The sequence below is a fragment of the Lygodium microphyllum genome, chromosome 17 (assembly GCF_053477565.2).
Source record: "Lygodium microphyllum isolate KBCC chromosome 17, Lygodium_microphyllum_v1.1.10, whole genome shotgun sequence".
Taxonomy (NCBI): Eukaryota; Viridiplantae; Streptophyta; class Polypodiopsida; order Schizaeales; family Lygodiaceae; genus Lygodium; species Lygodium microphyllum.
Window position 1 is genome coordinate 120,959,812 of NC_141151.1, and position 19,587 is coordinate 120,979,398.

The following is a 19,587-nucleotide window of genomic DNA, read 5'->3' on the forward strand; positions in this document are numbered from 1 at the left end:
TTGCTTTGAGAAGATTCTCCTGATCTCAATCTGCCTGTCCATGGCGAAGAATGTGAAGCACTGCTAGAGGACGCTCCAGGTCCACTAATATTTTGTGACTGCTGCTGTGAATTCTGTGCAGCATTACCATTTTGTGCATCTACATCATCAATCACATTTACTGGTTTATACCAGCTACTCATCTCATCAAAAACAACATCTCTGCTTATTGTAAACTTACGAGTAGAAGGGTTATAGCATCATACCCTTTCTACTGCAAAGAGTAACCAATAAAGATGCACTTCTCAGCTTTTGGATCCAACTTAGATCTCAACTCATCTGGCACATGAACATAGGCAATGCAACAAAAAATTTTCAAATGAGAAATATCTGGTTTCCTACCAGTATACCTCTCCTCTGGAGTCATCCCATGTATTGCTGCAGTGGGAGTCCTGTTCATTATGTAGACTGCTGTAGCAACTGCTTCAGCCCAGTAAAAATCTGGCAAGTCTTTTTCGTTGAGCATGGCAAGAGATACCTCTCCAATATGCCTGTTTTTCCTTTCTGCAATTCCATTTTGTTGTGGGGTATGAGTGCATGAATATTGCTGCTTTATGCCATGCTCCTGCAGGAATTGCAAACTCATTTGAGAGGTACTCTCCCCCTCCATCTGACCTTAGGCATTTTATTTGCAGGCTTGTTTCTTTTTCAACCATAGCTTTAAGAGTTTTGAAATGCCCAAAAACTTCACTTTTCTTTTTCATAAAATACACCCAAACTTTTCTGCTATAGTCATCAATAAAAGTGACAAAATAATGACAGCCTCCAAGAGATGCAGCTTTAGTAGTCCACACATTAGAGTGGATTAATTCCAATGGCTTCTTACTCTCTTGAACATGTCTAGGAAATGGTTTCCTTGCTTGTTTTCCAAATTGGCAGGCTTCACATACCTTATGCATTTCTACAACCTTGAATTTAGGCAATCTTGCAACAATATTTTGGGCCTGCATTGATTTAAGTCGTTGTACATTAACATGACCAATGCGTTTATGCCAGATATCAATATCTGCAACAACACCGGTCCCATGTGCAAACATTGCTGCACTCAATTCAGGCATGTCTGCATCCAACGTAAACATTCTGCCCTTCTTCTTTCCTTTTGCTATCAAGCGACCTTTATTTTTCATATCCTCAACAAAGCATCCATGAGGATTAAATCTGACCTGCAAGCCCTGCTCAACTATTTGACCAATAGAAACCGGATTCTTGGTGATATTCGGGACATGAAATACATCGGACATGTATTTCTTTTTCCCATCCTCCATATACAAAGGAAATTTTCCAATCTGCATAATAGGATGTGCAGTATCATCACCAGTCTCCACAAATCCTGGTTTTTCCATTTTCCTTGCATCCTCCATCCATTCTACATGACCTGTCATGTGGTTTGATGCACCTGAGTCAACATACCACACTTCGTTGCTTTCTTCTGCACTTGTCACAGAATTGTTCATGTGTTGCACCATAAACAAATGCTCATTTCTGTCATCACCCTGTCTACTAGAAGATGCATAATTTTCTTGTTGCAGTTTTCCATTCATGATGTCATTCTGCTTTTTATAGCAGTCTTTAGCCATATGACCCATTTTACCACAGTAGTAGCATTCAACATTACTGTTCTGATTTTGGCCTCTTTTCCATCCACCACGACCTCTTTGGCTCCCCCTGCCTCTAGAGTTACCACGTCCTCCTCCATAGGACTGGTTTTCTTGAGTTTGCTGCATATTCTGATTTCTACCACGGCCTCCTCTACCTCTGCCTCTACCTCTTCTAGCATTTGAGTAGAAGACAGCTTCTTTTGAAGTTCCTCCTGAAGAAGATGCACCACCATTTCTCTGCTTTTTAGAAATTAGAAGAGCAATCAACTCCTCAAAATCAGGAAACCTTTCACGGACGGAAATGGATGTTCGGAACTGTGCATAATCCTTTCCTAGACCATTCAAGGTCACTGAGACTAAATCATCATCTTCCACTGGCGACCCAATGGAAGCAAGTGCATCTGCAATCTTCTTCACCTTCATGTGGTAGTCATTGATGCTCATACTTTCTCTTTGCACATTGTGCAACTCTTGCTTGAGCTGCATTTTCTTGGCTTGCGTATTTGTGCTATACATTTTTGACAAAGTATCCCATGCCTCCTTTGGCGTACTTGCATCCTGAATATGCACAATCATAGAGTCTGAAATGCTGATAGACAACCAATACATAACTTTCCTGGCTCTCTCATGCCATGCTTTAAATGCCTGCATTTGCTGTTGATTGGGAACATCAGGAAGAACTGGTTCTTCTTCATTTCCTGCAACAAATTTCCAATATCCTTTTCCCATAAGGAAATTCGTCATTCTAAACTTCCATGCTTGGAAGTTGTTCTTGTCAAGCTTTTCAGTGACAATCTGTGAAAGAGAATCAGACGCCATTACAGAACACTGCAAAAAATTCTGTCACTGCAAAAAACACAGCTTCACCCTCACAAGGGCAAATCTGCAAAACTGGCGAAAGTGGTATTTGACCACACAGTCACTTCCTAGTGACGATTTTGCATAAACAGGAACCAAGGATGATTTTGTAACTCCCAATGTCTCTGCACACAAGCATACGATGCAATTTCTGTGGTAACTTTTCACCGACTTGTAGAACAGTGGTCGCACAGCATAAAACTGGGCCTTTTCTTGAGTGCGTGCAGAAAACTTCCGCCTCCAAAACATGCCCTGAAATGGCCTCAAATAAAAAAAACAGGGTCACCAAGGGCTAAAGCCCTTATCCGCAGCATATACTGCCCTCTTGCTTCACCGCGAAGGGCGTCTCAACCTGAGACAATGCGCTCCTGCACTTTTCGGCTGTGCTACTTGCAGAGACCTGCTTCCACACCGGAAAAATGAAAGCAACACTGGTCTTCTTACCAGAACACCGCAAACTTGGCTTGCTTTCTTGAGCTCCTTACCACGAACAAGGCTCTGATACCATGTCAAGATTATGGGAGAGAAGGAAGGAGTCTTACTTGTAGCTTTCTTGCTTGCACAATGGGGGAATACACATAGAGGTGGAGGCTAAAAACAGTTTTCCTCTTCTTAGTTGTGTAAGCCAAAAGAACTCTTATACAAAGAAATAGAAGAACCCTATATATGGGTCTCAAACCAAACTCAGCTAACTAAGATGGCATACTAACTGAGCCACGAACTAGAGTAGATAAGGATAGCTATCATCTAGCTATTATTCATGGGCAGTGTACCAACCGCATTTGCAACTAACAAGTCGGTGACATAAATGCACAACGGTCACCCTGGCATATCACGAGTGGAGCTCGATATCTCAACATCATAAAGGCACTTTCCAATGAGGAAGTTCATCACACGGAACTTCCGTGAAGGGTAGTTGTTCTTTTTGAGCTTCTCAATAATGGGATTTCCACTGTTCTCTGTAATCTTTCACAACATGCGCACAACAAGTCTTCTGCAAATGGGATATAACACAACAAGCTAGTCTTCTGCAATCTTTCACAACACGTGCACAACAATACACCAAGCAACCTTTTTCATTGATTGCTCAATAGTACATGTAATTTGTAACCTGTTTGCAGATAAAACTTATGTTTGCTTCCTACAAACACCTCAAAAATTATAGATTCACAATCTATAACCTATGCACCCACTTTTGGTCAATACAGTTGAAATCACAATGTACCCTGAAAAAGTGTCCCTGAAAACTATTGTCCGTAGCCTTGCGGCTCTAAAATGGGGCCTGAAACGGCCTCAGACAACCAAAATAACTGCAAGCAAGCCCTATAGGACTTATTTGCAAAATATATAGTGATCTACTCGCACATCAAATCTCACAACAATCTGAGATTTTTGCTCGACCCTGCTTCTGGTGCCTCACAGGCACTATCCAAGAGAGAGAGTGGAAGAGCTTCTTACCCATTGCTTGCTTAATCGAACCTTGCTTCTTCTCCTTCACTTCAGCCTTCGAAATCAGCCTCTCTCAGTGGTGCGGCTCTGATACCATGTCAAGAATCACGTGATGGGGAGATGTGCTTGAGTTGTTGCGCCAAACACACACTGTATACACAAGAGAAAGCTCACTCAAGAACACAAGAAGAGAGATGGAGGCCAAAACGTTTTCTTGCTAGTTTTTTTTTTCCTTCCACACACTATACAATATACACAAAGTATAGATAAGATACAACATAAAGAAAAGTGGCATTTTATGTCAAACAATGCATAACCGACTACACTAATCGACTGGTGCTATATCTTTGCCAGCTATAGGTAGGTGTAACAAACTAAATATAATAAGTGATAAGTCAACAGTCATGTGAGTATCATAATGACCACCAACGTGCTAAGTGTAGACGTGCAGACTTATCTAGCCAGGCGGTCTCCATCATCAATGTCCGCACGTGTTGAGCTTGCCATCTCAACAAAACAGAATGGGTAAATTAAGTCTTGGAACAATATATCCACTACACCATCAACTACCATCAAAATGAGTGGTTTGAGCTCTTTCCTTTTGTAGAGTTTGTTTTTAATATTAGTATCCATGTATCCACCAAGATATGGCTTGAGTAAGGATACTTAGCTCCTATTCTTCAAAAGTTTCTTTCTCAATAAAAGATAAGTCAACAAATGACATTTTTTCCAAAAAAAAGAAGCCATTGAGTTTTTGGATGTAGGAAAGATTCCATCTCGTCCATAGTCCTTTTCTCTCACACTTCTAGTTTTCAAGTATTGTTTTCCTTATTCTTGTCTAGCAAAAGTATTCCTACACTTGCACTACTACTGGCAGATTCACTATCTTCATCCTTAATAATCTCTTCATCCACACTGGTAATTCCCTCTTGTTTCTCTTGATTCACCCTTCTCAAGAATCATTGTGATTATATTTAACTTTTATAACACCCCTCTTTTATCCACAAGTGTAATTTTTCCTTTACCCTAATTTTGTACCTTGCTTTCCTTGACCAAGGTTTACCCAAAATAAGTAGAAAAGCCACAAGTTAGTTGATATCACATGACAATCTATTTTGGCATTTACATAAGAAACCCCTATCTTACACCCCGCACTTTACTTTGTAGTTAGCCAAATAACTTCTATAACACATTTTCCACTTTAACTGAAGCCCTAATTACCATACAAGCTTGAGTTATAACACAAACACGAGCTGTGCTACCTATATAGGCTTCACCACTTAATTGCTCCTCATACTAAGCATCTATAAGAGGAAAACTGTCTAGCAAGTTTACAAGAGAATGTAGCTTGACCATCCTCTTAGAAGAGCAAAACATGTAGCAAAATAATGAAAGACACAAGACCAAGGAAAGAGACAATACGCAAGATGTAACCAAGAGAATATGAATGTTGTAAGGCGACACCTACATAAGGGATGAGTGCCTTCAATGGGTCTCCCTTGTGTGCATGTTGATAAGATGAGTGCCTTGAATGGTTCTTCGTTAGCACGGAGCATGATCCTAAGAGCAAATTACTTTTCATCTCGGATAGAAGGTTGATGAGAATGCCTATCTTTTTCAAGTGTGAGACTTGTAGGTGTGAATGTGGGTAAATCCATATATGGATGATACCGCAATTATTCATATCTCAAGTGCTAACATCTACATGATTTGATTATATTCGTAACTTAGGCACTGACACAAAGACAATGTCAAGCAAGTTCCTTTTTCATATCAGATCTTTATTTATCATAGTCTCGGAATACATCAAGTATCATGCCCAAAGGCTACCCCAGCAATCAACAGGATTGCTGCTCCAAGTTCCACCCGTAGACTAGTACACGGGCCTCGAGATCCTATCTCGAGTCATGTCAGCCTCTTGTGTGGGATCCAAAGGCAAGGAATTTACAGCCAGAGCCTCCCTTGGCACCCAAGTGTCCCTCCAAGTAGTGCCCACGAAGAGACCTCTCGTGGCGAGTTCGGTCCATATACCTGGTGCGGCTAACAACCCCCTTGGATAGGGCCAGGCAGGTAGTCGGAGGTAACTGAACCTGCCTCTCCCTCTAGGATTTTAACCTGAAGCATTAAGTATTTTTGCCTTGAACTAGTTCCTTGAGCAAAGAAGTTCAAACAGTGTACCTAAGTGTACAATCACGATCATTATGGTGGTCGTTCATACGACCAACTACTAAGGTGTGATTCCTTCTTCATGCTCCCAGCATTCGATCCTGGATTGTTTGTGACTTGGCGAGATTCCAAGGGCTTGGCAAGCTAGGTTGCTTGTTTTCCATTTTCCTTTGGGTTAGGGTTTGTACCCTACCGACACTAATTGTCATTACCTTAGGTCTCCTTGTAAAGTAGATCATGGATAACCCCATTGTCCTTGGTTGGTCAACTTGCTAGTTATCTCCTAGATCCCTTGAAGTACCTATGTACCTTTATCTTCGATCTTAATTGATCAAGATTGTCTATCCCTTTGACCATGGTTGGTTAAGATGGTTTTGTTTAGCACAGTTTCTACTCTGTCTTAAGTATAATCTTCTTAAGCCCTCTTAATAATGCTCATATAGGCACTTAAGCTTTTACCTATCCCTCTTGAAGTCACCAAGGACTTTGACATGGGATTCATGGATCTCAGTTTCACTTAGTAAATTATAAACAACGTTGAATTTTTCCAACAACTTTAATGCATGCGACGTAATGCCATGCCTTCATTTCAATGCTTACAATTTTGGTATAATGCATGGGTTATTTTAAGCCACACATGCGAAGGTACTTTCTAGGCATGCAATCTTAACATTATCCTTTATGTAATTATTTACATGATCTATAACCTTCTTGAATGATCTAACTTTATGTGATCATTGTATGAGTCTAGCTGCACTTTAATCTTTTCTGTAGATTATTACATGTACCTTAGAATCCATCTTGTGATATGGAGATGCACTTTGTTTCTTTCGATGTCCTCTGAAATGCATTTTAAGTAAGAACTTGTGCAAGGAACGATGCATTTTATGAAGGAATTCCGGCAAGACGTTTTTGGCAATTTATGATGCAATTAACTAATCAATTTCACCTATTATGATGTCATCTTACAACAGAAATTATCTTGCTCGTTACAAACATCACAACTAAGTTCATACCTAGGAATTTACGCAATTAATGTGATGCATGTGAATATGATTTTTCACCATGATAATTATAACCTATGATTTAATAATAGAGAAATCTGGGTTTGGAGTGATGCCGTGATTCCCGTGGCATTGATACCTGATGAACCATTCGTGGTTGCGGTGCCACCTTGTTTCGAACCTCCATCCACACTTGCAGGGTTTCCAGCCATCTTTGTGGAACTACGCTTTGGGGCCATACTTGAAGACATGTGAACGAGTGATAGAGTTCTCGCACTCTCCTATGCAAGATTCTTGCTGCCTCTCCTTGAGTGGAGAAAAAAATAATAAAGGGGGAGGGGCATATTTTCAGAAATTCTTCTTCTTCTTCTTCTTCTTCTTCTCTTCTTCTCCTTCTCTCTCTCCCTCTTCTTCTTCTTCTTCTTCTTCTTCTTCTTCTTCTTCTTCTTCTTCTCTTCTTCTCCTCTCTCTCTCCTCCTCCTCCTCCTCCTCTTCTTCTTCTTCTCTTCTTCTCCTTCTCTCTCTCTCTTCCTCTTCTTCTTCTTCTTCTTCTTCTTCTTCTTCTCCTTCTCTCTCTCTCCTCTTCTTCTTCTTCTTCTTCTTCTCCTTCTTCTTCTCTCTTTTTCTTCTTCTTCTTCTCTCTCTCTCTCTTCTTCTTCTTCTTCTTCTTCTTCTTCTTTGTATCTCTCTCCCTTTGATGATCATGGGGAGGGGGGGCGCTGTTGACGATTGGCCACAGGGGGGCACTGCTGACGATTAGGGAGGAGGGGGGCGCTGTCCAGGCGATGAGGGAGGGGAGGGCTGCTGTAGCGAACAACCACCAGGGGGGAGGGGGGGCTTCCTTATATGGTGGGGGGGGGGGGGGAGATGGCCGTTGAACGGCTGCCACCCTCCACCTAGGGGGGTTGCATGCCCCCCAGCTGTCTTGTACAGGCATTTGGAGGCACGATCAACAGTGTACTTATCTCCACACTTAAAGCATAGGCCCTTTTCTTTCCGTTCCTTCACAACATCTGGGGAGATGAACCCGCCCCTCCTACTTACTCACTCACTCACACTCTCTCTCTCCCCACCATGTAGTCGGGCAGGGGGAGAGAGTAAAAAAATGTAAAAAAATTTAAAAATTTTAAGGGGGGTTCGCATGGGGGGAGGCACGGGGGATATTACACTCCCTTCACCCTATTGTACCTTACCCCTGTGGTAGACTTTCGACCCCAAACGCTTCGACTATGGTGAAATCGATGTGAAAGTCAACAGCAGGTGTGTAAAGATGGGAGATTTTGCAAGATCAAGTGGTGGTGATGCTTTACAACACAGATGATTGCTTTGTTTCAGCAACAGCAGCAACAACAGTTGTTGTGACAACATCACATGCAAGCTTGATAGGAAGTAGAAAGAATTGATTCATTAGCTATGAATGCATTGCAGGTAGTGGGACAAGAACTGAAGTGGTTTAAGGATTAAAATATTTTGTCCTTCATCGAGTTGTATGAAGAAAATATGTTGTTTCAAGGGGTATCGTAGTATGCATGGAATCTATATTTCTCTCGTTTGGCCCTGTTGCATGCAATGCATGATCAGATTGAGGAGTTACATAGAAGAGATGTTGATTGGGAAATTTTTAAGAAATCTTTGAGAGAAGAGTTTTTCTTGCAAGTTGCAAGATTGGTAACTAAAAAGACATTTACAGATTGGATTGAAAAGCCCAATAAAGGGTTGACTGCTATAGCTTTGCTTCATGAATATGAAAGTAGTATGGATAGTTGGATGCCGATGAGAGCAACAATCATTAGAGAGTCATAAAATTGATTCATTTCTAAAGGCTGTAGATCTTGTCTTGCAGGAGAAGCTGACTGATCGTTTAGAAGATGCCTCTTCTGAAACGGGGCTAAAATAAGAGTGAGCTAATGTAATTGAGGCAGTGCGTATGTTGGTAAAGAGAGAGTGAATGGAATTAAGATAGGGTATAGGCACCACACCTGCCAGTGCTCAAAAGAGTGTTGAAATTATAGCAAGGCGCCTGTGGCTATGGCAAAACAAGTGGCTATACCTATTGGTCTGGCTCTTAAAGGTGATGATGTAGATGAATTAATCAAAGGTATGTGTAATTTGAGGCTGAATTTGACAGAAATCTATGCAAAGGTCAAAAAGTTGGATAATTAGGTATAAGAAAAGGGTCGGTCAATAGCCCAAAGGCCATATAGAGAAGGATACCAAAGGAGATGCATTTGGTGTGACAGTTTACATCATGAAAAGGAGATTGTACAGCCTACCATGAAGCAGAAGTAAAAAGGTTAGTCTTTTGGAAAGATGGCAAAATACATGCAACACAAATAGGTCTTCTAATAGAGCCAAATTTTGTAAATGGTGGTATGCAGAAGAGATTGGAAGAGATGGAAATAAGGACAACATTTGTTGCCGTAGATGCAGCCACATATGGGTTAAGAATTGAAAGGACCAAAGAAGCTCGTAAAGGAGGCATGGCTGAAGAAAAATCTCATGTTTGGATGCAAGCATTAGATTGCATGGAAAAAGGCAAAATAACAAAGTCTCAATTGGTTGATGCAAGTCGAAGTATTTGAGGGAGAATAGGATAGAGTGCACGAGTGGATTCATTTTCAATCTACACTTATTTGGTTGAGGTTCATAATCAAGAAGCTCTTGTGGAAGAAAAGAGAAGAAGAGATGATGACACTACTGGTCCTTCCTCTTTCGGCCCATCTAAATGCATAACATGAAGTAAAATGGAGTAGCAAAAAGAGGCTGAAAAAGCCACACTTGAGCATGTTATGGAGGATGCATCTCAAGAGAAGAAACAAGAAGGGAGAAAAAGGGGCAAGCATCTTGGTTACAGGCCTGGTTACAGGTTACAATCAGATCTTGAGATTGCCACAAACCTTAAAAAGGTCTTGGAAGATCGCATACTTGGAAGTAGAGTGGAATTCACACTGGCGAAGTTCTTGGAATCGCAAAGCATGAATTTCATGATGCAATCATTGATATGTTGAAAAAAAAAGGATAGTTTGATGGTGAAGTTTTGCAAGCATTGATGCAAATTGAAAAAGACATATAAAAACACCTTCAGAGGGAATATGATGATGCATGTAATGCTGATTTGGAGCAAGCTAATATTGAAAATGGATTAAATGGAAGTGTAAACATCTCTTGAATGGTCTCATGGGCACCAGTAAGCATAAAGAGAAGGCTATGTATAATGGGGATGCCCATTAACAAGTACATGAAGAAGAAGATGCTAATTTTATTCCAAGCAGTCATTATTCACGAATGCATTGGGCTCGTGCTACAACAGAGACAATTGTTAAAGTGGAAGAAAGAGAGAAGCCTTGCATAGCTCTCTTGGATCATGGTTCTGAAATCAATATTATGGCATGCAACTTGTATGAGAATGGAGGTTTCTGATTGATGTAGATTTGGAATGGCGCATATGGGCGGCAAACAATTCATCAAGGGATCTTTATGCAGCTTATCGGAATGTACTCATGACTATTGGAGATGTTAGGGATGAATATCATTTTTTTGTACATGATTCATGTAGTTATCTGGTGATTTTGGGGCAGCGCTATATTTCAGAATCAAGACTGGAAACAAAAGCCTTGGATGATGGTTCTTCATATGTTCAGATTCGGAGTAAAGACAATACAAAGGCGGTACAATTTCTCACTGTTTGTGTGAATCATCCCGGCAATCAGGATAGGCTATGGGATAATCCTATGCCACCTAATGTATGAGAGTTTAAGGGTTTTTAGATAGTACTGTTGTAAGTGGAGGCTATGGCAGTGCCTCCAGAAAGATAAATATTTCCCTAAGGAATGGGGAAACTATGTTTGTGCCTAGGTTGCAGGAATGGATAGCGTGTAGTCTTGGTAGTTTTAAGAATATTTTAGCCATGTGTAGGGCTGAAAAGAAATATGTAGGATGGGCTAAAAAAGAACTGAAGGCATATTATGGTTTGATGGCTGTAAATGAAGGTATTTCAATACTATTTTCAGGTGTAATTGATGTTGATATAGTGGATAAAATTTTTGTAGCAATTAATGTTGAAAATAGGGCAAAAAAAGAGGTTATTTATGTTGACACCTTAGAGATGTATGAAGTCATTCAAGAGTTTGATGAGTATCAATGTTATGGGCTACAATATGGGATGCAAAATAGGGTTGAAGCAAGAGTGGATACAAAGTACAAAACAGTTGCAAAGAAGGTTAAGCCTATGGCTTTTCCTTTACCACTTGAAAGTGATGGGTTGGCTAAAAAAGTGACTCAACAGCCCAGTTTAGGGGATCCACATGGAGTACGATATAATTTTACGACTAAAACTTTATAAGAGCTAAAAATTAGTGATACGAGTTTCCTTTTGCTTGCAGAAAGAGCTTGTTTCTTGCATATATTGGCAAGGCATGGGAAAGCCTTTTGCGTTTCCACTAGATGAAATTGGATGTGTTGATTTGACCATAGTTGCACCTAAGGTAATCTTTACAATACCTCATGTGCCAGGGAATTTAAAGACTATTCCAGTGCCTTGGGCATATTTGCCCAAGCTGCTGGAGCTTTTGAAATAGAAGATTAGAATGCGGATTTTGAAGCCTTCTTCAACTCCATATTCGAATCTGTGGTTTACTATTCCAAGGAAGAATGGTGCTTTGAGGTTTATATAGGATTTACAACTAATTAATAAAGTCACCATAAGGAATGTTGGATTTGCTCAATAGTGGATGAATTTGCAAAAGCATTTGCAAGCAAGGAAATTTACTTTGTGGGTGATTTATAATTAGGATATGATCAGTTCTAGCTTGCATTGGAAAGCCGGGATATCACTACCATGAAGACATTGCTTGGATTGGTTAGGATATGTATGCTTCCATAGTGAGCAACCAATTCAGTGGCACATATGATGAATGATATGCATAAAGTTTTGAGGAAGTATATTCCTCAATTGAGTTTACCCTTTCTTGATGATGTGACAATAAAAGGGAGTGATATCCATGAGAAGAATGAAGAGATGAATGAGCAAGGATGTAGAAGGTTTGTGGCTAATCATATTGTTGATTGTGACAAGATTTTGAGCCATCTTGAAGAAGTGCATTTGACTCAGTTAAGAGAAAAGTTAGTTTTGAGGAAGTATTAGTTGTTGGGCACATGTGTGGACCATATGGGAGAAAGCCCTCACTAGTAAAGATTGAAGTCATAAGCAGGATGCAAGAGACATGTTCGAGTGTATCTAAGGTAAGAAGTTTTTTGGGTGCATGTGTCTTTTACTTGATATGGATTCCGCATTTTTCTCATGTGGCTAAAAGTTTATATCAACTCTTAAGAAAATGACAAAATTTTTGGTGGGGTAAATAGCATACGAAGGTAGTTCAAAAGTTAAAAAGCTTATTGATTTCAGCCCCAACACTAAAGAGAGAAAATTATGAGAAAGGGTAGCCTATTATTCTCACCAAGATACAAGCCCAATTGGCATTGGTTGGGCAATGGGTCAAGATGATGCTAATGGGAATAGGTATGCCATTTGGTTGGGAGCAAAGGTCTTCAATGAACAGCAATGGTAGTATTTTCAAGTCAAAAGAGATCTTTGGGATGTAGTGACAGCCCTTAAGTGTGATAGGGAGTATTTTATGGAAGCTCATGTAGTGGTAGAGACTAATTGTCTACCTCTATTGGGCATGATAGTAAATTGCTCAACTCATGATATTGCCATGTTACGGTGGATTTCATATATAAAGTCACTTAACCCTTATTTTCAGTATATTGCAAGTACGTAAAACCTTGTGGCTGACATGCTTTCACGAGCAAGATTTGAAGATGAAGAGGAGCTAATGGAAGATGAAGAGGACGATGTGATAGGTGCTGAAAACAACTTTTTGACAGTAGGGAATGAGTATATAGCTACTGTTACTATAAATACAACTATTGTAACACGGATTTCAATAGTAAGAAAAGAGCTTACAACCATGAAGAAGAGGTGGGAAGTAGAGAGAATGCATCATCACTGTTATGCTTCAGTGAGAATATAATTTTTGAAAGAGTTGTATGAGAATGATTGGCTGAAAGTAGGCCAATATCTCAGCCTCATGACAAAAAATGTTGAGTGGTTTGAAGCTGAATTTAAAATGATTAAAAGAAAAGCTTATGGGTTTTTATTGAAAGACGGATATTTATGGAAGCATGCAAAGAAAAAGAGAGGAGCTCCAATACATGTATTGGGAGATAGGGCTTCTCAACAACATGTGATGAAGGAGTTTCATAAAATTTTATGGGCTCGACATAGAGGAGTTTGGGGCACATTTTCCAAGATCAAAGAGAAGTATTGGTGGTAGAACATGTATAAAGATGTATTCCATGGTAAAGCATAGAGATGGATTGCAACCAACCTATCCATTGTCTATGCATTACAAATGGGTAGTTGATTTGGTTACTATGCCTACATGTTTATGGAATATGAGATATCTTGTGCTTGCACGAGAAGGCTTGACAAATCAAGTGGAAGTTTAAGCTCTTAGTACAAAGACTACTCAAGAAGTTTGGAGGTTCTTATTGGAAGAAGTTTTTTACAGGTATGGTTATGTTGGTAAACTGGTTTCAGATAGAGGAGAATTGGATTCAGAGGAGGCTCGTGACTTCTTTTCACGATTGGGTATCAAGACGACTTTAACTTTAGCCTACAATCTTGAAGCAAATGGAAAAAGTGAAAGAGGTCATTAGTCTATCATTAAAGCATTATCAAAGTCATGCAAGGGCAAGATAAAAGAGTGGTCAAGAATGTTACCCTTTGCTTTACGGGCTAATAGGACCACTCATAGTGTAGTTATATGATATATGCCTACTGAATTAATGTATGGACAACATCCAATCATGCCTATCGAGGAGACTATTGCTACTTGGAGTTTCTATCATGGGAAGAGGGTTTGAATACAGAAGAGTTGCTGGTCCTATGCATTAGACAGTTAGAAAGAAGGCCTGAAGACATTGAGATAGCTATGAAAAAGCTGAAGACTGCAAGGATCAAGAACAAGAAGAGGTTTGACAAGAGACATAGACTTTGAACACGAGCTACACAGGAAGGGGACTAGGTGTTGGTTTATGACAGCAGCTTGGAAAATCAGCATAGTGCCAGTCAAAAGATGGGAAAGCAGTGGTTTAGTCCATATGTGGTAAGGTTGATTTTTGACAATGCTACCTATGCATTAAATGAGATGGATAGGACATCTCTAGGGATTCCAATGGCTTGAAAACCTATCAAGCTCTTTAAACATAGGGAGTCTTTAGCATATGAGTTGAAGGAATTGGATACTAAGAATGAACATGAGAATATGGAAAAAGAAGAGGTAGAAGATGAAGACATTGATGTGGTAGAGAATACTTCGTCTGACATTGCAGATCCATAAGAATTTGGCACATGCCGGAGGATGTACATGTTAAGAGGTAGTGGATGTCGTGTCGTTATGTGGACACAGTGTGAAAAACTCTAGAGTGCATTGTCATTTGGCTTTCTTATTGATCTAGAGAGTCAATGCCATATTAGTTATTAGTGTCAGTGTCCGTAGTGTGGATGGTTCAAAAATACTAGATTTTTGGACAAGTTTAGCTTATTTTTGATATTTTAGATATTACTTATTGTAAATATCCAAAATCTGTAGACAACTTCTAGAATAGGATGACATGTTTTGAAAAAAAAAGACAAGTGGCTTTTGGCCATTTTTGGGGGATTTTATGCAAAAAAAATGGCAAAAGCGTGCAATCGCAGTTTATAAGCAGGAAACAACACTCCGAAGTGGGAGAAGAAGGAGTGATCTGGAAGAAATCTGACTACGTGTCCTGGTATTTTACCCCCTTTCAAAGCCAACGTAAGCATTATACTAGTGGTCTGAGTAGTAGAGAGGAAGCTATTATTTTATGCACATTTTTGGTCTACAAGAGATTTATCTTCTCAGGATGCAAAAATAAATTGACAGGCTTCTCCTCTATGAGTATTCATATAGATCTTCTATTTCTTGAAACCCCTTCTCTTCCATCTACTCCTCTCCTTGAATCTCCCTTCACCCTACCATCTCTTACTCCCGTGGTAGACTTTCGACCCCAAATGCTCTGACAACGTAGGGCAAGAAAGTTATTGGCTATAAGTGGGTTTAAAAAATTAAGCATAATTCAGATGGTTTGGTTAGCATGTATATGTCTAGGATAGTTGCAAAAGGCTATGCTCAAGCATATGGCATAGATTATGAAGAGACGTTTAGTTTAGTTTCTAGAATGGCAATTGTTTGATGCATGATTTCTTTGGTAGCAACTAAAGGTTGGAGTTTATAGAAATGGATGTTAAGAATGCCTTTTTGCATGGTAAATTGCAAGGAGAGGTGTATATGGAGCAACCAATAGGTTATGAGGATTTAAAGTATCCCACTTATATATGCAACAGGTTAAAGAAGGCAATGTGTGGGTAGTAAGCACTTAGAGAATGGTCTGGCAATATTGGAGAGTATCTTGTCAACATTGGCTTTTATATTTCTAATGTTGATCACTCACTTTATGTGAGAAAGGGAGAGGTAGGTTTGGTCATCATAGTCATCTATGTGGAGGGTGGCTTGATTATTACAGGTGACAAAGAGAATGGGATTGTTGAAGTTAAGGACTTTTTGAAGAAGAAGTTTGAGATGAAGGATTTGAGTGAGCCGAGATACTTTCTTGGTATTGAGGTGATAAGATGTGATGATAGTATATAGCTATCCCAAAGATAGTATGGCTTGGATATGTTATCTAAGTATCATACGATAGCACGTAAGCCTCTTTTAGTAGCATTGGAGTAAAATATAAAGTTGAGTGCTGATATTGGGGATGAGATAGAAGACCCTACTATGTTCAGGAGAATAGTAGGGAGTTTGATTTACATGATTATCACATAGCCAACAGACTTGAGCTATGCTATTGGCCTTGTTAGTAAGTTTATGTAGATGCTTAGAAAGCCTCAATTGAATGAAATTAGATGCATATTGAGGTATGTGATGTTGACTTTACATTATGGAATTTTTTATGATGCAGGTAAGGATGTACAAGTATTTGGATACATAGATACAAATTGGACTAGTAGCATGTCAGATAGAAGATCTACTAGTGGATTCTTGTTTTCCCTCAGTAGTATAGTAGTTACATGGAGTGGCATAAAGCAACCTACAGTTGCTTTATCAAGTACAAAGGCTAAGTATAGAGGTGTTACTATGGCGCGAGGTATGACTTCTTCCTAATGATGCCCATGCTTAAATATTCGATTTCAATTATTAGACACGGTAGCAATACCTAATTTTGGAGTGTGGAGTTAGCTAGTTCATGCCTGATATCCCATTCGTGTTGATGGTGGCATCTTTTCCCAATCCTTCTCTCATAATCACGGGTTTTCCAGTTACTTGGGAGAGTTTATGCTTTGGGGCCGTTTCAGAACTGGAAAGCGACCTTCACTTCTCTCGAAGGACTCCTTGGTGCCAGAGTTCCCTATGCCTTCTCTTGACTTTCACGGTCTTCTTGACAATTAGAGGCAATTGATGGAGAGGTTACGGGACTTGTGATGGGGAGAGACGGTACTCGAGCCTTTGCCCAAGAAAGGATTTGTTCTTGAGCCTCTTCTCTCTCTCTCTCTCTCTCTTACTCTCTCTCTCTCTATCTCTCTATCTCTCTCTCTCTCTCTCTCTCTCCTTTACTACCTCTCCCTCTCCTTCTCTTCCTCTCAAAATGATAGCAAGGGAGGGAAGAAGAATAAGGTGTCGGTGGTAAGGAAGGGGGAGATGAGGAAGGGTGATAGTTAGGGAGAAAAAGAAGGGAAAAAAATTATCACCCCCTTAAGGGGGGGGGGGGGGGAAATTTATAAGGGGTACAGTGGGTGACAATCAAAAGGCATCATGGTAAGGAGGTCTTAACTCCACTCTATGGTCCTCATGCTCATCGCCATGCAGCATAACAAAAGGTTTAGTGGGGGTTTGCCGTCGTCTCCTTGCCTTTTCTCAGTGTCGACTTGGAGTTCCACTCCCCTCCTATCATTGTCATCTCTACCTACGTTAGCACTCCATTTAACTCCAGTTTATCCGTCGTGATCTCCTCCTCCACCCTCATCAAATGCTAGTCGTCACTTTCCTCACCTCTGTTTTCACGGAGTTCAACTCCCCCTCCCGCCACCAATTGACGGCGTTGACAGGGGGGAGGGACACAATTAAGAAATATTTCATTTTTTCTTGATTAAAAAGGGGAGGGAGTTCTCATGACAGTGACTGTTATTACAACGATGGATTATTGCATCCTTCCCCCCTTAAGGAATCGAGATGTCCTCATCTTGAAAGGAATTGGGGGTATTGTTGGTTGAGAGTACTCTCATCAATCCATGTGGTATCTTCTTCCGGATAGTCCTTCCACTGGATGAGGTACTCTTTCAGGATTCTACTCAATTTCTTTTTCCGAATGTTTAGGATTCTATCTGGCTAGAGCTCAAGGACTCCTTGGCTTGGCATTACAACTTGATCATCAATGAGTACATGGCTAGGATTGGGTACATATTTCTTTAGTAGGCTAACATGGAATATATTGTGAACTTTTACGTTCTTAGGGAGTTGGATATTGTTGGCATTGGGTCCTAGGCACTTGAAGATCTTGTAGGGTCCGCAATACCTTGAACTGAGTTTTTTAAATTCTCCTAATGATAAGGAGCTCTTCTTGGGTCGTACCCAAATAAAAACCACATCTCCTTCTTTGAAGAGTGGCTATTGTCTATTTAGATCCGCATAGGCTTTTTGCCTATCCTTGGCGGCTCTAATGTCGTGTCTAATGGCTTTGACTTACTCCTCGATCTCCTCAAGCATTTTCTTGGAAGCTTCTACCCTCAAGGTAGGATCTGAAAATTTTAGCGGAGTATGGCAATCATGCACATACAATGTTTGAAAAGGTGTCATTTGAATGCTTTGCTGGTAGGAAGAATTATAGGAAAACTCTACCAATTGTAGATATTGGATCCATTTCTTGGGTTCGTGACATCAATATGCCCTAAGAATGTCTTCAATGACTTGGTTGATTCTCTCTATTTAGCCATCAGTTTGAGGGTGATAGGCTGTATTGAAGCAAAAATGAGTTCCAATGGCCTCAAATATCCCTCTCAAAAAATGAGATGTGAGGAGGGAATCGCGGTCACTAACAATCCTTCTAGGCAGTTCATGGAGTTTGAATATCTCCTTGATGAACAATCTGGCAATATCTGAAGCTTTATAGTTTGTCTTGATTGGAATGAGATGTGCAGCCTTAGTGAGCATGTCTACTATAACCATAATTGAATTGTACCCTCCCAGAATTGAAGATAATCCAACAACAAAGTCCATGCTAATAAATTCCCACTTTATTTGGGAGATGTCAAGAGGTTGTAGCTTCCTAGGCATCTTGACATGTTCTGCCTTAATGCGCTGGAAAGATAAACATTCCATGACATATTTGAGTACGTATCCCTTAAGTATTTCCCAATAGTAACTCTTCTTGACCGTGTTGAGGGTCCTGACATATTTAGGATGGTCTGAAAAGGGGGAGTCATGTGCTTCCCAGTGTCAAGATTGTGGGAGAGAAGGAAGGAGTCTCGCTTGAAGCTTTCTTGCTTGCACAATGGGGGAAGACACACAAGGGTGGAGGCTGAAAAAAATTTTCCTCTTCTTAGTTGTGTAAGCCAAAAAGAACTCAAGTACAAAGAAATAGAAGAACCCTATATATGGGTCTCAAACCAAACTCAACTAACTAAGGTGGCATACTAACTGAGCCACGAACTAGAGTAGATAAGGATAGCTATCATGTAGCTATTATTCATGGGCGGTGTACCAACCGCGTCTGCAACTGACAAGTCGGTGACATAAATACACAACGGTCACCCTGGCGTATCACGAGTGGAGCTCGATATCTCAACACCCAGAGTATTCTCTGCTTGAGTTTCTTGCTTGAGGGTATGCACAATCTTGTCCTAAAATAGACAAGTCCCTCATTGACATAAAATTCTTGATACTTGACTTTGAGCTTAGGGTCTTGGTCTTTTTCCAAAATCTCCTTCATCATCTTTAGGTATTCTAGGTCATGGCTGGCTTCCTCCTTTGCTAATTCAAGGATAGGATTGCTAGGCATTGACACCATAGTTGCCAATGGTTCTGCCATCGAGGGTTCCTCCATAATAAGAGAGTTGAGGAATACTTTGTGACCTAAGGCATCAGCAACTACATTCTCCTTGCCAAGCCCATACCTGATCTCAAAGTCATATTCTTGCAGAACCTCAATCCAACGATGTTGACTCATATTGAGGTTAGTTTGGGTGAAGATCCATTTGAGGCGCTTATGGTCCGTGACCAAGGAGAACTTGTTACCAAGCAGATAGTGTCACCAAAGCTTGGCAGTATGAATAATTGCTAGTAGCTCCAGGTCATGGGTAGCATAATTCCTTTTATGGGTCTTTAGCT